The 24,658-nt window shown below is 39.4% G+C and overlaps 1 long non-coding RNA gene across 3 annotated transcripts in view; it reads left to right on the forward strand.

Annotated features, from left to right (window-relative positions):
- LOC137154147 (uncharacterized) overlaps positions 1-24,658 on the forward strand; it is a 94,488-nt gene that overhangs the window by 63,371 nt on the left and 6,459 nt on the right. For all 3 annotated transcript variants that reach the window (XR_010920108.1, XR_010920110.1, XR_010920109.1), the window contains exons 2-3: positions 11,868-11,989; positions 15,448-15,506. This is a non-coding gene — a long non-coding RNA (uncharacterized lncRNA). The remainder of the gene's footprint in view (positions 1-11,867; positions 11,990-15,447; positions 15,507-24,658) is intronic.

Consider the following 24,658-nt stretch of genomic DNA (forward strand, 5'->3'; position numbering starts at 1 on the left):
AAAATAACGAGTAAAGAATGAACACTATGAAGCTCTTGTAACCTCTCCTGTGTCCATATATAAGATTGATATATTATTTGTATATACTAACAATCCATATGTGTGTGTGTGTATGTACGTATGTATATGTATGGAAATAGAAGTCATGTAGGGATGTAGGAGTTTTAATTTAATAAACCAACAATCCAACACAACCACCACACCAACCAGCTATGGCTGAGTAGATGGTGTACAGAGAGAGAGACATTCTGGTAAGACTGCTCATTGTTAGGGATGTTCCTGAATTTGTTCAATGGAGTGTAACAGAATGAGTGTATCGTGGTAGGCATAGCTGACCCATGTCCTTAGTGAATTAATGGTCCCAGATTTTTCCCCAAAGTTTTAGGAAATCTTCCAATTCTATACGTGTTCTTTTCTGAGGTTAGAAGATACTGCTGGTGCATTCAGCTGCAGTGGGCAAAGATTCCTGAGACCAATGGTGCATGATACAGCTTCTCCTCAGAAAAAACATTTAAAAAAAAAAGGCAATATGCACCTAAAATAGATATAATTATTTGTTGGCCAAGCTACACCTGCAAAATTGGAGCATGCCAGTCTCATATTTGTACATTCAAATAGGCACTAGCATGTGGAAATCAACTCATTACATGGGCATTTGCCTAAAATTTTGAAGAAGCCACTTAGATAACCTTCTTTGAAAATGTAGCTCTATAGGTCTAATTTGGGAAAATAGCCAGTGTGTTGTGAAAGTAGGTTTTCATGATGACCAGTATTGTCTCTGTGATACCACATGCCTGTCTGTATCCACCTGGTGTGTTATGGTTAGGCCTGATCTACACTAGAAAATTAGGTCAGTTTAACTATGTCGGTCAGGGATGTGAAAAATCCACAATCCTGAGCAGTGCAGTTAAGCTGAGCCAAGTTCCTGCGTAGACAGCACTGGGTCAACGGAAAAATTCTTCCAGTGCCCTAGTTATCGCCTCTTGGGGAGGTGGATTGCCTATGCTAATTGGAGAATCCGTCCTGTTGGTGTAGGCAGTGTCTACACCGAATCACTACAGCAGTACCACTGTAGCATTGTAAGTATAGACAATCCCTTAGATTGTAAGATCATTGGGCAGGAATCCTCTTTTTGTTCTGGAAACCATGCCTAGCACAATGGGCCCCGGTCCATGAGTGAGACTCCTAGGCAGTACTGCAATACAAATAATGAATTATAATAATAATTCATGTCCTCAGGCCATTGTAAATGCGCTGGGGACTGAACTAGCCTCTGGCTTCCTGTAGGCTTGGGGGACAAAAAGATGGGTTAACTCCCCCCCCCCCCCTCCCCCAATCTCCTACCAGAGCTTTGGTGCACATGAAAATTTAGTTCTTAGTCTGCAACTTGCCTTCATTTTGACTTCTTGAGCCTGGGATGGACATCTGATGTCCCTGTCTGTCAGCTAATGACCAAGTTTGTGCCTTTCTTGAGTTTTCTGGGCTACTTCAGGGTCAGATTTTTCAAAAATTGGCATCTAATTTTGCATGTACACATTTGTGCATGTGCTCATGACTGAGGTTGCACTTGTAAACAGACATGTTTGTGTGCCAGTACAGTAATCATGTACCTAATGAGTACCTGTACACATACAAATGCAGTACTGTGTGCATTAATGGGTATACATGCAAATTGTGTGTGTGCAGAGGAAGAGGCTGGGTTAAGGCTGTCTGAAAATTTAGCCTTTCATGTTCTATGAGCATTTTTATTTGTTTGGGTGTGAATAGTTTCAGTCCCATAGGAGATAGTAAAACGCATTGTTTAATTATCAGCATAACATTTTCAAATTCATTAGTTGTTGGCAAAAGCTTATTTCTTACTAAATAAAATCTGGAATCTTGCAACCAGACTATTTATCTCTCTTTAGGGACTGGGGGTTAATATCTGATAGCTCATAACATCTTTATTATAATGCATTTATAATGATTTACTGAAATGATTGTATAGCTAAGTATCTAATGTCAAAGCCTAGATCTGGCATGGAATAAAATGTCATATCTTTGGGTAGCTCTAGGGAAAATAAGGCCTCAACCAGTACTTTCCCTGTAATTCTGCAGACTGTAATAAGGATAGGGGTAATTGCATTAATGTCAATTAAGCTATTAATAATGCCCATCTTGTCATTCCTAAATATAGCAGTCACTCACACATATATTACTGTTGCCTATAAAGACTATATATAAATGAGATCATGGTTTAACTATGCTTTGAAATCTGGCCAGGAGCCAGTCTCCTATCTCTTGTATAATGCAATACTATTATTTTTGGGGAAAAAATTACCTCCGCTACTTAAATAATATAATGTACTATTTGTGTGGTGCTGAATGCCCCATCCTAAATGCCAACTCCTGGCTCATTTTCACGCTCCCTGTGTGCCAGAAGGCGTGCTTTTTGTCATTTTCCATCTCATCCCTGAGGATGCCTTGTGATGGCTGACAATGAGGATCTTTAAAAGCAATGCAGCCAGCATCCCTCCACCCCAAATCAAATGTCATCTCTATTCATTAGTTCAAGCTTCCTGTGTGACAGTAGCACCACTAGATGTGGGCTCTCACTGCTAAGCTGCTGCTACTGATCCCGTTACATTGGCTGTCTCTGTGACGTGAAATTGTATGTTAATGATATTGAGCTTGTTAATTTGTCTTTAGTAAACTTATAGCTAGACAGTTTAAAGACAGAAACCTGCTTTAATGCAAATGGACACATAATCCCCATAAACCACACACAGATATAAATTTAAAACAATTGCTGGAAACTGACACAGTCGTTTAATAAGACAGAGGGCTAGTTGGTGGATTGTGTCGTGCTCTGGAGATTGTGCCTGAATGCCCAGCATCATCTGTTATAGTATACAGCAAAGGAGCAATTAGCAAATATCCAAAACTCAATGAGTTTCCGAAGAGGTTCACTGTAAAAGTTGGGCTGTCCCTCAGGGAACGGGGATGGGGGGAAAGGAATGACAGAAATACAGGGAGAACCTTTCCGTGTTAGATCATGATAAATGACAGGCCCTGGCCGGTCCCCACAGGAGGACAGAGAGAAGCACCATTGTAATCCTACTTCCAGCAGCAGGTGAAGGAGGGAACAGAGGATGTGTGTGTAGGGGGGAGAAGAGATGGGGGAATTGAGCATGAGACCTGAATTGCTTGTGAATACCAGTTATAGTCTAATGCTGTTCAGTACCACATCATCCTCCAGAGAGCCCTGAATAAGGTTATTATAGGTGAAGTCATTTTTGTAATAAAGTTGGCTGTAGCTCTAGGTCATAAATCATGGACTCTACTACTAAAAATTATCAGACATTCCTCTCTTACCTCACATTCTCTTTCCATTAAATACTTTGATTTGGCTGCAAATTTCCATTGAAGCTAAAGGGGAAAAGTTAGTAGGAATAAGCAATTCCTTTAGTCCTATAAAGAAAAACATATTTGCTGCCTTGGATTATTTTCTGAATAGTGGCTGTATGGATTCTCCCTCCAAAAAGAAAACACAAGTCCAATTCACCTATTAGCTTTTGCCCCTTGTTTTAATTAATACTTTACCACAAGGGTTTAATACTTCTACAACTGGTATATAAATTAGGCTTTAGCTGGGCTGTCCTCTGCAACTTCAAATACGGTGAGTTAAATAGTATAGAGTCAAATCTCATTTTTACTCAACTTTTACTCATTTCTTTGCTCAGAAGTGAGGATTTGTCCCTAAATAAGTGAAGTGTTAAAACTGCTAAATGTCAAAACTGGCAGGAAAAAAAATTGGCATCTCTCTCAAGTCTATTGGTTATTTTGGGAACAGTTCAGTAAAATAATATCTCCTCGTCCTTCTTCAAGGCTATCGACTTTGTGAAGTTAGGATATGAGGAAGAAAATGAAAACTACACTGATTGCTTAATTCCTTTCATAGTTTCTCCTTTTAAATAAAGGGCCAATGCAGAATGAGAAAATGAATGTTATCATATGAAGTGCATTTTGAATGCAATCAAGCAGAAAGGAGTTCCTAGCCCCTGTGGCAGTTATAAGAGGGGAGACTGTGATCAGTATAGCTCAGTGGCTGCAAAGCAGAAAATGAAGATTGTAAAAATGTCACATAAAGAAAAAATGCACAGTGGATTCGTTTTGCGATGCTCATAATTCAGTAATGCCTTTAAGTAGCTAGAAGAAATATAATAAATGTTTTTCCACAACATTGATCATACTGTATCAGAGGAAATATTAGTGTGCAGGGAGCCATGATTATGCTGGTAGTAATTCTCAGTGCAGAAAACTACTAGAAGATGGGACCCTTTATGGGCTGAACTTTTATTGGCTGCAGTTATTTACCTTTAAGAATACGCCTAATACATTGGTCCTATAGCTAAATATTGTTCTGAAAACTCAAACAAGCAAGTGTCAGTAAATCAGAAACCCTGCCACCATTTAATAGAATTTATATTTTTCCTACGGATGCTCTGGTATGTTCTGGGATACAAAAAACAGCCAATTGACCATGTAAAAACGATAGAAAGCTTGTAAAACAAATTCTCCTGCTGTACTGTAAGGTCTGGATTTGGTCAGACAGGTTTATTGTGTATGATTCCATCAAAATATCTTCTGGAAGCATAAAATATCCCTAAAAAATTAATGGATTATTAGATTACCCAATATAACAAAATACATGGTTATCTGAAGGTTGTAAGAAAATATACACAGGCCGCTATGGGCTTGTTATATGTCATGCTGAAGAAATCTTCATAAGTTACAAGAACATGCCAGCAATTTGGAATTTTATGAGAAAAATGTGAGTATTGATTCCTTGCTTTGGTGTTGTAGGAGCTAGTAGCTCTGACAAGGCAGAAGGATTCAACCCAAGGGGGAGGGAGTGTCTTGCGTCACTCAACAACAATCTCTCTAGCTGGTTATGGAGCTGCATGGAGAGGCTCCAAAGGGGACCCCATCCAGCCTAGCTCAGTTTCAAGGATGGCAGCCACATTATGTGACTTCAAGTCGGGGGGAGAGGAGTCTGAAGTGAGAAAAGTGGAAGAGTTTCAGGGCTCCTTCAGGAATACAGAAGCCTCCCTCCCCTACTCCTCGAGAAAAAAAGAGAGCACTGCAGTTATGGTAACTTATTGTGAATAATATTGAAAGTGTTGAGCTCTGTCCTCCTCTCCCTACACACGTGCAGCTCCTCTTGGTGGGAATGGGATTAATTTACTAGCATGTAGGAATAGTGATCTCTGTATCCTTCAGTTCTTGCTCATGCAGAGCCCTAAATGGAGTGATTGGAGATTTTGTGTGCCAAAAAGTGCGGAATTCAATTCTAGTCTCTATTTTTGGAGTCTCTAACGTAATGGTTTTGTGTATCCTACGCCCAGAAAAACATACACACTATTGTCATGGAGACCCCAATTTCGGAAAGTGTTTAAGCATGTGTAGAATTTTAAACACACGCCTAGTCCCATTCACTTCAATGTGATTAGTCTCATGCTTAAAATTATGCATGTGCTTAAGTGCTTTGCTGAATGGAAACCTAAATCACAAGACTTCCTGTGATGTTCACATTGTTTAGGTATTACAGAGCATGCAAAGTGCAGCGTTAGCCTCTGAACATTTCGGATTGGACTGGTTTCCTCAGCACAAGTTTATGAGAGAGCCTGATATGGTTGTTTCTCTCAGATCATATCAGCCCTGAAGAAGGCAAACTAACAGCAGTGGCACTTAAACTGGTATAATTCCATATTGTGCAATCACAGTGTGTAGCTGTATAATTACAAGCATCTTCTACTGAGATCTCAGTGGAACTCTAGAGAAACCTTGATTCCAGTTGGCCAAACTCTCCAAGGGTAGGAGGAAACATTTCCTTGGGGGAAGTAAGGGAGTGGGGAGAATGTCTTTTGCAGAGGTTTTTGCACCTTCCTCCAAAGTATCCAGTGCTGGTCACCATTGGTAACTGGATACTGGGCTAGATGGACTGCTGCTCTGATCCAGTAAGGCAATTCCCATGTACCTTTCTTTTAAAATAAAATCTAGTGGAGCCACTTTGGGGAGGGAAGGGGAAGATCTTGCAGATGAAACGCTATCAGACTGAAAACACTTCCTAAAAGCTGAGCTGAAACGTTTCTTTCCTTTCATACATTAAAATGTCCTTTTCATGTCCTGAAAGATAGGGCAGTAACCTTTTTTGTCAGTCCCTCTCACGACTCTAGTGTGGGGTAGCTGTTTGTGCAGAGGGCTACGGGTCAGGACTACTTGACCTATTCCTTGGCTGTGTTGCTAATTCACCGTATGACTTGGTCAAGTCACTTAACCTTTTCTGTGCTTCACTTTATCCATATTTAAAGTATGTATAATGATATTTACATGTCTCACACGGCTGTTGGGTGCAACTTAATTAATTAAAGAACTTTGATTGTTGATTTTGATCCCACCAAAATTGCCCTTCATGCCTGGGAAGTAATCTGGGTGCAATTTTATAGCATACGTTCTTTTCTTACGCCTTTTGTAAAGCAATAGTGTGTACTTAAGGATCTTTATAAATAAGATATGGAAATAATAGTAACTTATTTCTATATAGTACTCTAGAAAGCATGTGTCTGTGTAATCAGATATCTGTGTGTGTGTGTGTGTGTGTGTCTGTGTATGTATATTGTACAATAATAAGGGCTTTCAAATCGTATAATCAAAACCACTATATTAGAGCAAAGTGTTGTTGTTGTTATCATCTGAAAAGGCCTCATTGACATAGAAGACAAGGAAGGGGTGGGACTTTAGTGTCCTGAACTGGAAGACTTAATTTCAATTAGTGTCCAGTTTAGTCACAGAGGCTCCAGTTTTAGCTGAGAGGTCAAATTTCAGATGGTGGGAGCCCTGGATTATTTCTATGAGTATATGCAATTCTGAATTTTGTGAAAGTATTATATACCAAGAGTGTCATTCTTCTCTCCATATGGCAGATCACTTCCCCCATCCCACATGTACACAGGGGAACATAAAGCCTGATTTGTAATGTTAAAATGTGGTAGAAAAAGTGGATACAGGATTTTGCAGCAGCTCAGTAATATTCTTGCACTGATGCACTTTAGTAAACATTTGGTCTGAATCCAGGTTCAGCCTTTAAAAAGAGCATATTTATTTGATTTATGTATTCTAAATTGTAATGTCTGCAGTATTCCTAAGGAATGTACACATGTGAGAAATCCGAGCAGCCACTAGATGGCACTGTTGCATGTATCTGGCAGTAAAAAACTTACCTCTTAAAGACCACAATTTGGAAATGACCATTTGGGGGTATTAAGCATAGTTGTCCTGTGTGTAGTTACTAAAACAAACAGTGCCACAATGATACATTCTTCTAGCAAGAGGGAAAGTTTAAAACTTGTGTCTCTTGCATACGTTGGTAAAAATAGAAATATATGTCTTTAATGCTATGTTACACCTTTGTAGCTGTCCTGTCACCATTTCTAAAAGCAAAGCATTAAGACACTGATTTTAAATATTTTCCCCGACTTAAACTGGAAATCTTGCAAAAATCTAATATTTTAATTACTCTGTACACTTTTGTCCATACAAATGAACACAGAAGAAAGAGACTCAAGAACAATGAATGGTTAGCTAGGCCAATTAAAAAGTGTTTGAATTTTGCTAGATATACGGATGTTAATTAATTGGCAAAACTATGAATGCATCCAAAATCTCCTTTTATTTAACTTTGTTAAATCATAAAAACTATTTGCATTTAATATAATTGAGTTCTCCCAGAGAGTGGAACAAATGTATGGTCTATTGCTTGAAGAATAGTGCAAAGAATGCAGGACCTGGTCTTTGTCTACTCTATGTGTTTTGCTATTACAGGGAGGAACAGGAATGTGCTTGATGCCCATATAAAATAGAAAAATAACTGTTTACTGTTCTCTATATTTAGAAATTACCATTCATTTCATATCAGTCATTTTTCAAGCTAGGCTCTCTCTTTGTTCTGAACCCCTCAATCCTCTGCCCCATTTTTAACTTCCTTGCATGTTTATCAGTACAGGGATGTTAGAACTGCTGTTCATAAAGAATTATTACTGGACTAGATTTTAGCTATGAGATTACTCTCTGTTTTTATAAATTATCACAGAACTATGTTGCCTGCAATCTATGGGATGCTTTGATCCAAATTTTTAGTCATTGTTTCCACATTTAGGGGCTGGAATGAACATCAAAGAAATGGGTGTACTGAATTTACTGAATGCCAGAGCAGTACAATAACATGCAAAGGATATAAGGAAATCCCAAAGGCAAAATGTGCTGCCAAATCTTGCATATAATAGAAGCACTAAAGTGACAGTCTATCTTTGACAAATGCATAATGATATCAATGCCAAGGGAAGGAACTAGCATACTGAAAGGTGAATAAAAGAGTTGGGAACAATTCACTGCATTTACACATTTCCTCAGTGTGTTTTCACACAACAAGGAAGACAGATGACACAAATGCATTAGGTAATCATTGGAGAGGACCACAAACCTGCCAAGGTTTTTATATCAACCTGGCTCTTCCTTTGGCTCAAACTGCACAGTTAAAAACAAAATATAGTTAGAAATAATTCCTCTTCAGGAAGAATAAAAAATTTAGCCACAAGGAAAGTAAAAATGGTTAATTCTTTCTTTCTCAAAAAGTTCAAATTTAATGCCCATATGATACTTGTAATAAACTGTTCTTCCTTCCTGGACTGATGCATTCCAAAATGTTTCAAATAGTTTGCAAACGAAAGTTTAGGGCTCCACATATATATGCCAGCCTTTCCACAGCTATGGACTAACAGGATAATTTAAATGCTATAATCATTAGAAATACAGGACAGAAACTCTACAATCAGGTTCTCCTATGAAAATCTGAAATCCACATATTAAAGCCAGGTTACAAGACCTTTCACTCAAATTTGGCCCAGCCTGTCCTCCATTATTTTGGGGGCCATCTCAAGTGCGGGGTCCAGTGTCCTTTTGCCTCCACTGTCTGGGTGGCCGTAGAGAATGGGGACAATGGGGAAACATTGGCTACTCAATCCAGAGAGAGTAAGGGAGCTCTACACTGCTTTTCACAGAGAAAAAGGAGCTGTACTCTTCCTCACTTCACCCTTGACTTTCCTGTATTTTAATTCCTTGTGTTCCCATAAAGAAAATAGGCAATTTCTTGAGAGGTGGCATAATGAGCTGAGAAGAGACAGAGCTTTACTATTGCTTCATAGCAAAGATATTTCTACAATGTAAGATTGCCAGCTATTATTAAAAAAATTTTCTGGTGTTAGATATAGTCTTGTTTATCAGAACTTTTCAAGTAGTGATCTAGGTAGGCTAGTATATATTTTACTTGTCCTTTTGTTTCATGACTTCTCTCTACTTAGATAATTGGACAATAAAATTTGCTTTTATTTGAGACAATCTGAGTTGTCTTGTCAACTGAGGAAAATCATTGACAGGTTTCTTGGAGAAAAATTTACCTTTTACATGGGAGAAAATGGAAAGAGAAGTAAGTGCTTGTAGTCAAGGCTTTCAGCATGATAGAAATTGCAATCACTCTTCCCTCATCAGGACCACAGATGGGTTAGTGGTGGCCAGAGGGGGCAAGGAGAGAACAAAATGCCCTGAAAGTTTCAAGGTTTGGTTGCAGCTACTTTTTTGGAAGTCTCTGCAAAAAGGATTAAATGGGGATCCTGGATGATCCACTCAGCTCTTTAGGTTTGGGTTGCAGTGTATTGATAGGTCACTGTAGGAGAAACTTGCACAGCTGGTGTCTGTGTTGTATTTGTATTTTAGCTGAAAAGATGATGTCATTCTTTAGAGCTCAGGCTGGCATTTTTCAAAAGAAAAAAATTCACACATAAAATTCAAGACATCTGCTCTCTCCCCCCCCCCCCCCAAAAAAATCGGATTAGTGTACAGGCATTTCTTTGTGTCACTTTCAGAAATACATGCATGTGTGGGATGACAACAGACAACTAAGTATAAGGTGTGTGCAATGCATTCTTACTATCACCAGCTCAATTCTTCCAGTTGATCAGGGTGGGAATGCAAGTGTAGAGAAGAAACTAATAACATTCTAACCCCATCTCATGTTGTTCTGCTCTGAGCAGGGTCAGGTGACGTGGTGTTTAAAATGTCATTGCTCACCTGAAGCCCTATTGACGATTGTGTTCCCACTAGAGCTGGACAACGTTTTTTGGAAACATACTTTAGTGACTGAAGAATGAAATTTCAGGGTGACCAAATCTATTCACAAATTTGGGTTGAAAATTTGGTAAATAATTTCAGCAGAACAAAAAATGAAAGGAAAAAATTCAAAAAGGTTTAAACCGTTTATTTCAACATTTTTTAAACAAAATGATTTGACTTTTCATTTTAACATGATGTTTTGTTTTGAAATTGAGCTAGATTTAAAAAAAAAATGGGTAAAGAATGCCAGAAACTTGAATGTAACAAAACGAAAAAAAAAAAAAAAAAAAAAAATTTGGCCTGTGGGCGTGGTGTGAGCTGTTCCGTCTCAGAGCCAAACGTCAGATCAATCTGGGCCCAGGCCAGGTTAAAACCACAAAGTCAGATTCCGCTACCACACTGACAGTATGAGGCGAGAAGCGGGGTTGTGCTGGGCAGTCTTTCATAGTGTCCACAACGGTTTTAAACTGGAGACACTGGGGGATCAAGGTTGGGAGCCAAAGCCAGGTTGAGAGCCAGGAGTCTGGGATCAAAGAGAGTCGCAGCAAGGTGCGGTGAGTGCAATCTAACTCAAAAGAACACCAGAGGCTGTGTTGTTCAGACAACTCTCAGAAATGACTTGCTGGTTTATGGACTAGTAAATTAGAATCAGGGGTGGGAGGCAGAAGTCTGGGATCAAGGCGAGTTGCAGCAAGAAGTGGTGGGTGTGAGGTCTCAGGCAGAAGCACACCAGAGGTCTGTGTTACTTGGATAACTCCCAGAAATGGCTTTTTGATTTAGATGGGGAGTGCCAGGGAGTCATGGAGGCCTATTGCTCATGGCTTTTGGGGCAGGACTTCCTGCAGGCCTTACCTCTCATTTCCATTTGATGACGATTCTGCTTGGACCCACAGCAGTGCTCATCTCATGTCCTGCAGCCCCTGGTTCCAGACCTGTGGCTTCTTACATGAATTATATTTTTTTGGTTCAGCCACCAAACTAAAAATCAATTATTTGCAGAGCTCTAATTCCCACTGTTCCTATGAGATTTGGAGATGTTCCTATGAGATTTAACAGATGTTAACCATGGTGGGAAATTTTATAGAGAATAGATTAGTGTAGTCACAGCCTACATAGATGTGCAATTGGTGATTCAATAGAGCAAACTGCTAGTACATTGTGGTTTTTTAAATTTCTCAGCTTAGTTAAAGAGGCTTCTTCTATATGTCTGAAAACACAATACCTAGGCATTGCTGTTCCCTTGCATCTTTCAAAATAATTTCCATTTTTCAACAGAAGGCAAGCATGTCCTCTAACATGTATCCTTTTAGTTCATTTATTCCACAATCTGCTAAAGTTCATTAGCATATAATACTGTGATTTAGCTCATGAAAAAAGACTTGCCTGAATAAATAATTTTTTAAAATTATACTTAGTGCATCCAGGGTCCCAGGTAAATTAGGTGATTTGGCTTCTTCATGATTTTAGAACTTATTAGTGAAGTAACTAAATGTCCAGGAACGTAAAAAAAATGTACAAATGGGTGTTCAGTTGACTGTGTGTAGTAAGATTTTCTAGCATGAAAAACACAGTATTTATGAGTTAATTTAATCAGAGAAGAAAAATATTGAGTAGGTGACTGAGCAAAAATGATGACTGTGTATTATATTTTTGCCATGCAGCTGAACAAACACATTCAATGACAGACCTTGGCAAGAGCTGCAAAGATGTTCTCGACAATGGCATGAATAAATATTAGGTGCTGCGTACAATTCATTGCATTCCAGGTCTTGAGCAAAACCAGGTGAGCTTTGGCTGGAAAATGTGGAAGAAACAATGTAAGCATGTTGGGATAATGTAAACATCTACAATTCTCTCCCCAGCTGCTTTGCTGCAACATTTTCATTTGCATCAGCAACAACTTTGTCATTTTTTATCTGCTATACTTTTCATTGCACTTCTAGGAATCAATTAAAATCCCAGCTGCTTTGGAGTTCATGGCAGGCACTTCAACAATATAGCCTAAATAAAGGACTTTTATACCTGCTAAACAGAATTTGCCAATCAGATTTCATTCCTACAACTGCAACCAGTTTACAAGCATATGAAGAAAAGTAAGTTGCATGCTAGGTCCATTCAGAAACAGGGAGGATGCTTCCTAATGATTTAAAATTGAGTTTATCCCAGAAGAGCTCATTTATCTTCTCCAGCGGGAGGAAGAGGACGTGCCAGGTAGGAGAGTTGTGATAAACAGCTGGTTACAGGGTAATACACAGGCAGTGTCTCCATTAAAAGAATTTGTGAGAAAACATGGAGGAAAAGCTAATTTTGCTGGTCATTGTTACTCCAGGGCTGGGTTATGGTAATACGGTCTGAGTAGGGATGACAGAACTGCAGCTAGTCCAAGTATAACCATCTGTCTGCTAAATAGAAAAGATAGACAAGAACACTTCATGCCAGGACTCTGCCCATTATATTGACTCCTCAGTGAGTATGAAATTCAGTTCAAGGTCTGAGTCCTCATCTTCAAACCCTCTGGGAGTTTGGCACCTAAATACCTGTATGGACCTTGGCCTAACTGTTGAAAGAACATTTTCTCCTCCCATTCCATCCCAGGAACCAGCAGGGATGATGTAGCTGGTGGCAGTTTTTAGGCAAAGTTGGAGAAAAGGTGAAGGATCCCAGGCTCTTCTACAACAGATAATGATGAACTTACATCTTTCCTACTTTAGAACACAATTCAAGACACATCTGTTTGCACAAGATTTGTTTGTGGGGGTGACAGATAAGGGCTGTAGTTGAGAAGAACCTGGCATAGCTAGGGGGAGAAAGATAGTCTTATGCCACTTTCGTGGCTCTCCATGCTGGGGGTGGGGTCAGTCCGTAGTATAACTCAGAGCAGCCTCATGGCTGCTCCAATTATACTTGATAGCCCAAAAGGGATGTTTCAGCAGCTGGGGATTGGTGGGGTGTAGGGATGCCTTGGCCATACTCCCTTCTCCCCTGCCTAAACTCCTGTGCTGGAGTTTAAAAGAGGGTGCATAGGACTGCTTTCTCTGTACTGGAGGAATACATGCTTTTTGCTACAAGAGTGGCACAAAGCAACTAGAATAAGTCTGAGGATCTGGCTGTGTGAGTGTAACCTTCCTTCTCATCCCCCCTGCCTATTTCCCCATTAGAAATAAATCCCACTAAGGGAGGAATAGCATATATAGTCTTTACATGATGTCACTGCAGCTTACATTTTTCTGTTTAGCGCTTAGATATTAAGGTGACTGGCAGATTAAAAGCAAGCTAAAAATAGGTCATGCTGCCTTTGGCGAGACACTGAACTTGGGGCAAATCAGTGCTTTTGAATGTGTGCCTTTTGGGGCTTCCTTCTGAGTTTGTAAGTGTGATTGATCTTTCTTATAATGAGCAATATGTCTGTTATATGGTTTCTGTTCCTTAGTATCCTTGTCTGTGATAATCAATATTAAACAAGTTGGATAGCACTTCTCAGACTCAAGATGCTCCTGTCTGCTGACTTATTTCCCCTCATCACTCAGTAGCATACTGCATCAGAAAGCTGAGCAACATTAGAAGAGATTGTACTGAACATGAATTGGGCAAAGATCTGTGAGATGAGGTAGTCTTCCATCAAGGGCAGTAGCACCTAGTGGTCAGGCTACTCCTCCACTTAGCACAGCCTTCTGAGAGTTTGAAAGGCCCAAGAGGAAGATGTATAGAGACCTAAAAGAGGCAGAGATAGTGAGGAAGCAGCCCTGGGAATGAATAGTGCTTAAAGAGGAAATCCTGTTACTGTACCTTCAAGGGGTAGGTCCAAGAGCATTGTAGTGGGGGTGTTGCAAGGTGCCCCTCTCACTCAACCAATTAGGAAGGTGTTGGGAGAAGGGGAATAGCATAAAGGTGGTCTACTCCCTCACACCAGGGCAGCCACTGATAGGAAAAGGCTGGCCTGCTGAACTCTGCAGATTGAAAGGCTAATTGAGAAGGGTATTCAGCTGAATGGAGCTTGAAGCTGATTAACCTAAGGCCTGAGACACAAACTTCAGCTTCAGAAAAAGGGCTGAGGGGGAACTCCTGCTTGAAGAATAAGACCGACCGACTGACTGACGGCAAGAGACCTGAGAAAACTGCTAGCAATACAGCCCAACTGCTGCAGGGAAGAGCTGAGGCTGGCTTTTAGGAAATGCCTCTGTAGCTGACCCCAGAAGAAGCCATGAGGAACCACAAAGTTGAAGTGAGTGCACCAGAGTCTGCAGATCTTGTGAAGATGCTGATGAATCAGCTAAAGATAGGAGCAGCTCAGGGAAAATGGAGGAAGGAAGGTCCTTAGCTACCTAAACAAGCTTCCTGGCCTGGAACCCAAAAGAGCAGGTGAGGCTAAGTTCCCCTATGTCTGCCCCAGACCAACAGAGGAAACAGAGGTGTCAAGAACAAAAGAAGCCAAGAACAGCAAGTGCCAAAAAGAGGCTGGGAGATGGACTTGAAAGACGTGACATTTTGAGTTTCCTCTTTCCTGGACTTTTCTGTTAACCCCCGGAAGGGGAATGGACTGAGTAGTGACCTGGCCAGAGAGCTAGGCCATGCCCAGCAAGAGGCCATTGTGTCACCAGAACAACTAAAGGGGCAGCTAGGCGGAGAGAACCCCAACAACACTGCGCCTGAACTCTAAGAGGCACTCAGAGGTGAGAGGTGCGATTACAACCTGATTCTACCATTCCTACTCAAGCTTGGTTGTACCTTTCGTCATCAGCATCCACAATAAAAGAAGATGTTCAGAACAGCTCCGCTCCCATTTAGGCATTGAAATAAGTGGACACATTTCCAAGAGTGCTCTCAGCACATTGAGATCTGACCTCTTTTTTTAAAAAAACTGGCCGTAAGTTTCACAATGAAAGCTGTAGAGTGCTAAACTCTTTTGAAGACTTGGCCCTTACTTGGATGTTTAAATGGGAGCTGAGCTCTCCTGAGACTCCAGTTGCAGTTATAGGTGCTGAACACGTGAAAATCTAGCCCTGAACTCTTTGAACATCTGCCCTCTAATATTTGGTAACATAACTGATTTTCATTAGTTTTGTTTGTTAGATTAATTCTACTTACCCCTCAAGCTTGTCATTATCAATCAGCTGCTTACTTATTGTCATCACTGTTGAAATGGGCCATCGGAGGGACTTGAATGTTGTATTAGTCTTTTGGACCAGCTCAGGAAGGGTGTTCCCAGCATAAAATAAATGGTGTTGTCAATATTTTTCACAGGTGCGTGTCTGACATGTAGGGAGATGGATCTTGCCTTAGATGATGCTTTCCCCAAGATGGTGAGTTATTTTACCCATACCATCCTTCTACACTTATACAGTATTAACTTTGTTAATCAGCTCTATAAATGTCTCGCTGTTCTATTAAAATGTTGAATATAAATATTTTTTAAATATGACCCCACTATCTCCCCTTTATCCTTATGTGGGTGTATCCCAGACTTTGCCCTAGAGTTCTCTGTGCATATTCTCTCCACTTGGCCTAGCTCAATAGTATCTGCTCAGACTCCTCCTAGATGATATCGGTGATTGCACCTAAAATAGAACCCAGCTGTAGTGTGAGCAATCTGCTATATGCCTGAACTACAGAAACTATACATGCAGGCAGATTCTTCTCCTGATTTTACGCAAGCATTGATGTTCCTTGTCTAAACCATCCCCCATTTACTGACGGTCATGTTATGGCTCAGCTAGACTGGATATTATGCTGGGGGGCATTTGTATGCATCTTTTCACTCCATGCCATTTTTTACATGTTAAGTGATGATCTGGAATGGCAAGTAGAAAGAAATAGCTAATATTGTTAGTGGGGCCGGGTGAGGCCAATCTTACAGTATCACAAAGAAATAGGGTGGAAGGTTAGTATCTCTCGTGGAAACCATAAATCCTCCCACTTTGTTATAAACACACACCATGTCTTTCTGTTTCGCTCCTGTTCCTCCTCCACCTCTTTTACAGAAAATTTAACAAATTTTTTTTAAACTTGATTTTAATTGAGGACATGCATAATATGCCCTATTTATTGTACAGAAATTGCGGTTCACATTGTAAAGAGTTATGTTCTTATTTTGATTGCATTCATGCGTCCCTTGGCTTGTATTTTAAAAAGTTCAGAAACAAAACTTTAACATTCTTAAGAAGAAAAGAAAACAGGAAGGGGAAGGGAAAGAACAAAAAGCCAGCGGTTTTGCGTGTTACTAGGATTGGTCTCTCATTTCTGGGCTAAAAGTGAAACTATTTCTGAACTTTTTATTGATGGCACCCAGAGATCATTCATTTTCATGCTGTTTTCAGTGCATATTCCTCAGTGACTGTTTTGTCTGGCATCATTGTTACCCAAAGGCCTGTGTGAGATTTAGGTACCATAAAAAGTCAAGTATACAAAACTGTGGGTGTTTATCCTGAACCCTGTTGGGAACTGGCATTAGAAAACAAGCTGATAATCACTCTCCTAGGTGATATTGAGCTAGGTCAAATATCTATAGTTAGTGTTTTAATAGAAGAGCAAGACATTGTAGAGCTGAGTGACTGTGGATCAGCCATCTCCAGATATCACTGATCATGGACTTTGTGGATAACTTGCATCTATGCTGGAGCGTTCGTTGCAGGATCTCAAGGTGTTTTGGTCAGGAATGTTTTATCTATTTGAACTATGATTCAGATACTAGCATGGCACCATTTTCAGGGGTGTACTCTGTCCCTGCTGTGCATTCACAACTTCCATTGATATTAATGCAAGTTCTGCTGACAAAATATGGGGTTCAGAGTAGATCACTCAGGGTGAAATTCCCATCCCTTGCTGCTCCCACATAGAACCTGAGTAAGTGGACCTTGTGAACAGGGGAAGGTGCAGGGTTAATGTGGTGCCCTCAAGAAAGTGGTAGGGCAGTTCCACAGTCTTTCTACAATACAGCTGCTAAACCTATACTCCCCCCCTTGCAATCCACTGTCTCTCAGATCCATTATTTAGCCTATAGTGTCTACATGGTTTTGTTTCTCGTATATCATTACTGACAGCAATTAAACAAAGTTAGTAGGAAAGACAACATGTGTCTTTCCTAAGGATGTTACTAGAGCTGGCTGAAGGAAAAATGTTCGAATGATGGGGAAAATCTTCTAAAACAATTAGGGAATATTATTAAACCAGCTTTAGTTATTACCTCTGATGTACATGATATCAAATCTCAGTATGGAATAAGAATCAGGTTTTGGGAAGTTGGAGAGAGATCATGGAAGTAAGTTCTTGGGTTAGTTGCAATGGCGTTTATTTAATATTATAATATTAAATATGTTAAATAATACATTAAATATTGTTCTATAGTATATCTTGCTTCCTTTTATTACTCTATTTACTAAAATCTAAGCCTAACATTAAAAAAATAATCCCACAGTAGAGACACATTCTTGGCTCTGCAAACTTTTTTTTTCTTCAGTGGAGGTAAAGAAATTCAAGAACTGAGGTCAATGGGACCCTTTGTACAAAAACAAGGGCAACTTTTGGCCCTTCTTATGCTTCTGCCTTTAACCTGCAGATTTTATGATGAACTTTTTTGAGTAAATTATTGTACGGAATCAAATTTGGAGTGTTAAACCAATTATACCCTACAATTAATCTTGGCACATTTACAAAACTCCAAACACATTTCTTTTGTACAACTACTGAGGAATGTTACATAGAATTAAGCACCAAGTAATGACTTAATTTGTGGTTAGCTAATAATACACAGATGATCACACTGCTGGAAAGTCTATCTCTTGGGACAGTAACATAGAGACAGGCAAATGAGAATTTGAAACAGACAGGCTGTGAGCTATACAAATAAGAGGGAAAAGTCAGATGTACACAAATCAGCATTTCTGCTTACTTTACTACACAAACCTCATGGAAGGATTTTATTAGGAGAAGCCATTCTGCATGACCTTTTGTGTTTCTTAGATTACTTGAAAGTTATTTTTGACTTCTTGCCCAGAGCAGAGATTTTTTTACAAAAACTGAAAAAGGCCCTAGCTTAATAAGTTCCCACAATGACCTAGACTCCCACACCATAGTATGAACTACTGCATTTCACTAAGATACTGTAAAAATTTCTTGGCAACTAATGATAAACAGGCATGCCTTATAAGGAAGCTTTTCTTCCTTTCTTTTTTCTCCGATCCTTACTTTCTTTAAAAAAAAAAAAAAAAAAAAAAAAAAATTCCAGACTTAATCTGCAGTGGAATCAAGCACTGTCACCATGCAGAAATAAAAATGGTTAATAACCTATAATTTGGGTTATGATGCACGAGAACTAGATTGTGCCTTTAGGCTCAGCCAAGATGGAGTAAAAGGGAGGTAGGTAACTGCTCCACCTCAAAACAGCAATAGGAAGGAATTCTGATTCACAAGCTCTGCCTTCTCCTGGCTCCTTACCACCCACTTGTTCACAGGGGAGAACATTTGGAGAGTTGGACTGCTTTCTACACTACATCCAGGTTGTCTGATACTACTACACATCACTGTAGTAAAGAACTCTAAGGATATGTCTACTTGGAGCTGTGAGTGAGAATCCCAGTTCAAGGAAACATACTCACTCTAGCTCTCATTGTGATGCACACTAAAAATAGTAGCTCAGCTGTGGTAGCTTGGGCGTGGCCAGTAGTTGGAGGGCCTAGCTGTCCTGAGTACAAACCCATCCACACCTTGTGAATACATATGTAGTATTGGCTCAAGCTAGTCATCCATGCGAACACTACTATTTTTAGAGCTAGTGTGGGTATGTCTCCCTGAGCTGGGAATCACACACCAGCTCCAAGTGTAGACATACACTTGATGATATACCTAGAACCAGGATCCAAGTAGGCCAAGCAAGAGGGTGGGAGGAGAAGCAATATGCCCCCTTATTCCTTTGCTTGATTGAGTAAGGGCTTGTCTACACTGGTGCTTATGCCGGCAAAACTTTTGTCGCTCAAGGGTGTGGAAAACCCCCCCTGACTAAGTGACATAAATTTTGCCGGCATAAACGCTAGTGCAGTCACATTATGTCTTGAGCTCTCCTCCTGACACAATAAAACTATCTACACGAGGGGCAGTAGCTATGTCGGTGAGAGAGCTCTCACACCAACATAGGGCTGTCTACACTAGTGCTTATGCTGGCAAAACTTATGTCACTCAGTGAGGTGGTTTTTTTCCACACCCCTGAGTGACAAAAGTTTTGTGGGCATAAGCACCAATGTAGACATGCTCTTAGACAAGGGCACAAATTACCCTTTAGTGACTGATGGAATTATCTTAATTAGATTTTATGGACATGAGTAAAGGTTTTTCAACCATCTATTATGTCTGTTGTTATGCCAGAAGGTCTTAATGGCTGCCATCAAATGGGTCTTTGATCTGTAAACAATCATAGACTTAGTTAAAGCTGATGGGTATGCTAAGCACTTTTCTTTCAGGCTAAACGGAAGGAACAACTAAGCTTATTTATGTAGTAAGATAGCTGGAAACTAGAGAAGCCACCACTCAAGGCAATAGGCTGCACAGCAAAGCCTAATCAGAAGCTAAGCCATGAGGGCTGAAGGCTTCTCTGTTTGCAGATGCAAGAGTTAGGGGATGGCTTGATAAGCTCTCTGAGCATGGCAGAAAACCAGCAGACAGGAGAGACTCAGTCATGAGCACGACCCCAAGAGGGAGCAGAGCTCTTTGGGGCACAGAACTAACTCAAGAGGAAGACTTGTAAACTGCCTCTTGCTATTGGTTTCTATGATGGTCAGGAAAACAGGACTTTATGTACATTCCTTGTAAATAAGCAGACTCGCACCAAAAATACCTGATTTATATAGTTCATTTCTCCTTCTAATGGAAACAATGTTGAAAGCACCAATATATTGGTTAATCAGTTGGGCCGAAGGCAAAACACAATAAAGAAGGAAGAATAAAATATTCCTAGACCAATCCCTAGGGTAGTCAAAACTCTTGGATATTTTTTGACGATTCAGATGTGTTAGATAAACTTAGACTTTTCAAGTGAGCTCAGCAGGAGTTCAAAAGTTTGACTAAAATTCCAATGGTATTGGCTTTGTGCACCACTCAGGAGAGATTAGACATAAGAGCAGATAAGGCAGAGAGAGAACTTTTAGTGTTCTAAAACCAGCCACAACATACATCTCATATGTAGACCACTCACTTGTGACCATCTTAGCTTTTGAGGGTTTTTCTCCTACCCTTAACAGACTTCCCTTAACATGATCTTTTAAAAAAAAATTTGTAATGACTGTTGGGAAAAAATATGGGTTTAAAAGACCCTGAATAAATAACTATTCCTGTACCACTGTTTTGCAATATTTGGAAAATGTGAACATATTAATAGTAGATGGACTGGATAACATGCATTTAGAACTTCAAGGATGTTAATTACTTAATTTAAGGGCCAAATCCTGAGGTCCATAGTGGGAATTTGGCCCGAGCAAAAAGTGAGTTAAAAACTGAGTGTGACTGCCCATTTGTTTAAGATCATAATGATTTTTTTTCTAATTTGGTTTTGCCAACTAGTTTATTTAAAAAAAAAAAATTGGTGTTTTTTTTTGGTGATGTGAAAAAGCCATTTGGCTCATGAAGGCTCATTCACTTTATTAATATACATGTACCATCCAGAATCTCATTGTTCTTGTTGGTGCATTAAGATAGTATCTTATTTTGTGGTAATACACAACTGTGATTTTCAGTATGTAAAAGGCTTTTTACTGTCACTGTTTTCCTTTGAATTTCTAGTTAGTGGGGTTGAGCAGATGTAAGAGCAGAAGCTGGTTCTTTACACCTTCGATTGTTATTACAAGAATTATTTGACAAAGTATAGGGATTGGCTAAATCCTGCAAGGTTGTTCATCTTAGAATGTGCCACCACGAAGCCGCCCATTGGATGGTGCCTTTAGAGGAGATGCATATTACAGTGCCTGAGCTGAGTTAACACAGTGGAGGTGTGAGGGCAGGAATTATCCCCACTCATTCCATGGAATGGCTTCAGAGTCACTCCAGAATAGCTGAATGCAGGATGTTTATTCAGACCCCCACTCCCATGTGGGGCTGGGACTCAGGAGCCACACAATGGGAGATCATTTGTTCCTGTTCTCTCCTTTCCATGTAATTACTGGAACTTTTCTCCTTTCCATGTAACTTTACTGTGTAGAAAGTATCATAAAGAGGATGTACAACCTGTTGATAATTCTATCCGATCAACTTCCTATACACCTTTCACAGTGAAACCTCACCATTCTGAGGCACATGGACCTTAGTGCAGAATTCTATAATTTCATTCTATCTTGCCCAGATTTGCCTTCTACTGTTCAAAGTACTTATTCAGCATTTCTATTTGATGTTTTTAAACCATGTTTACAACACTATCTATGCACTACACAACTTTTTCAGTCTTATGGCCCCTTTTCAGTTCATTCTTGTTTGTTGATATTTTTGCCACCACTAAATGCTTTTGTCAATAATACGTTAGATTTTCCATACATCAGTTCTTCAGCTAGTCAAAGCACCCTGTCTTACTAGTTCTTAATATTTTTTTTCACTCATGAGCCAATTTTTTTTTTTTTTTTTTTGCCTGCATCCAAAGTTCAAAACTAGAGCTGTGCTGAGAGGTGGGGTTTAGATCCAAATTCAAGTTAGGGTTTGGGTTTCAGGGTTGAATCAGGGTTAGGGTTGGTTTTGGAATTGATAGTGTAAGTGGAATTTTGATGATATGTAGGGCTTGTGCTGTTTTTTCTCTGTGGGGTGAATTGCACTCACAATTATTAGATGCACTGTCATTACTTGCCTTTTCTATAACCTCAAAACTTGAGTCTGTTCTGCCCTAAATATAACCTGGCAATATGTATCTTCTTATTACTATACTTAGCAAACTGTACATAACTAATCCAAAAAATCAATCTTGCTAGTACATTTCTATGAAACCTCCAGCTTCAACCTGGAAGTCTTATTTATAGTCAGATTCCCACTACCAGAACTTTCTAATAGATATGTGCGGGTTTTTTTAACAACATGGAATTTAGAAATCTGATCTTTTTTTAAAAAAAGCATTACAAACAAAAATGGCCAGTGTCCTCTTAATTTCCTTATATCATGCTGTTATAAGCTACAACAAGATAATCATGCATTGCAAGTAATACATCAGTTATTTCCAAAGCAATAGGTACATTGTGCATCCAAATATATAAGGCTATTTCTAATTATCTGTGTACCATTTAAAGTCCAGGATAATTCACTGTCCACATGTCTACTTCACCTCTACTAGGTAGTTTTAAAAACTGCTCCCACTAATACCCAGGATTCTGAAGCATTCAGGTACGATGAGTGAAGTACATAAAAGCTGACTTAGTAGGACATGCAGAGCTTTTGAAAAACTGATGGTTGAAAGGTGCTGGTTGGCAGTACTAAATAAACACTGAATATTGCCTAGCTACACTGGCATATTTAGTGACTTGTTGTCACTTGTATTTTATAACCCTTTTGTAGCCTTGAAAATTTGCTTAGTTTGTACCTTGGAATAAAAGCTTGTGGCAGGATTTTTTTTTATTATTATTACAAGAGTACTCCAAACCCACAGTTCTCCCACACCAAAAAGTGGTAAATTAGCATTCTGCAACTCAAATGGTTTTTGTGTTGAAAGATATGATTTTGTTGTGTATTGCTCCAAAACATAGACTGAAGCCCCTGGAGTATTGTGTGTAAGAATAAATTATCTTTCACAGAGTCATTTCTTTTAGGAAAGTCATTTTGCCAATTGCTAATTTATTTCAGTTTCACAATATTTTTTTCAGAGTACTGGGTGCGCTAATTTAAAACCCTGAGCGCGAAACCTTCTAATGTGGGGAAGAAGAGTTGAAACAGAGTTGTCTTGAGACTGTTTCAAGGGAGGAGCCTGAGAACTCTGTCTAAACTTTGAACTCAAGGCTTTCTTGCCTGAGCTCTGCAAGTGACACACATTTGAGAGCTATAAGCTGCAGTTTTGCTTTTGTCATTAATATCTCCCTTCAAGGGGGTATATAGCTGTCAATAAAATTAGAGTGGAAATTAGGTATCCATTGTCTGCATCTATGCGCTGCTTTTCCAACATGGAAGTAACTCATTGCAAGATTCCCAGCTGCCCAAAAACTGGGACTGTGAATTTTAGAGCTTGTCTACATGGAGAAATTTACCCACATGACTATACTGAAGTCTCTTTAGAAACTGTATAAGCTAAACTAGAAAACAGTCCTCTGTCCAGAATAAGAGTGACCACATAAGGAATTATACCAGTCTGATTATACTGCTGTGTGCATGCTAGTAAACTTCCCCAGGTAGACAATCTGAGTCATACTAACTCTATTAAATTGCAGTTTGAGTATTATTAATAGTATCTGGAATCACCGATATTAGAGATGGAAATGATCAGTTAGGTTATCTTGTCAAATCTCTGGGGGCAGTGCAGGATTGTATCCCCACCATATATTGTTAGTGCTTTGTCCGTTATAACTTTAAATGTCTCAAGGAATGGGCTTTCACCATTTCCTTTGAGATATTATTCCACAGCCCATAGATCTTAGTGTAAGGAAGATTCCACTTATACGGTGCCTACATTTTCCTTTAAGTTTGTGGCACTTTTAACCATCTTGGGCAATTAACAAAAATAGACTGAATATTATGGAAGGGGAACTAAAACAAATGTTCTCCTATTTTTAAATATATATCTATGTGTACCCTCTTAATGATAGGGTTAATTAATTTTATTCATCAGATGTTTTTTATTGAAGCTGAGCAAGTAATTTTCAGAAAACAAGTTGAGCTTCCCTTGTAAATAAAAGAGGAAAACATACCTGTGACTGGCATAGATTTCAACTAATTTCACGTCTGCTTTAAATGAATTTTTGTGCTAGTTTACAAACAAAGACCTTGAAATGAAATAGAGAGGGGGGAGCTGACATTAAAAACATACTGGCTTCCTCCCAAACAGGGAGTGCTGACAAGTATAGTCATATTACTAAAGTCACATCAGCAACATGATATACTAAATAAAAACATGATCGTCTGCAGCAAGAGCAGTTTGTATTTTGTTCATGAAAACACTGTTACATCAATCTGTCCAGAAAATGGGATGCATCAGAAAACAATGTTAAGAAGGCTTTTAAAACACATCATTGAGATTACAGCACCTTTAAAAATAAACAGCTCTGAATACCAACACAGGTAAAATGTCACTGTGAAACCAAGATCTGAAATTCAACGGCATGCTTTATAGCTTTCCAGTGTGTGATAAAATCTGTTCACCAGATGTACTATCTGTCTCCTGTGTAGCATACTTGAGCATCATGTAGGCCTGAGGCCCATTTATTTCATGTAATTGCCTTCGCTGTGCACACCTCAGGGCACCCTAATTCTCCATTTTATTTCAGGCACTGTTCAGGGTACCATCTGGTAG

Source organism: Emydura macquarii, unplaced genomic scaffold (genome assembly GCF_026122565.2).
Source record: "Emydura macquarii macquarii isolate MOO-44397 ecotype Brisbane River unplaced genomic scaffold, CSIRO-AGI_Emac_v2 contig_1253, whole genome shotgun sequence".
Lineage (NCBI taxonomy): Eukaryota > Metazoa > Chordata > Testudines > Chelidae > Emydura > Emydura macquarii.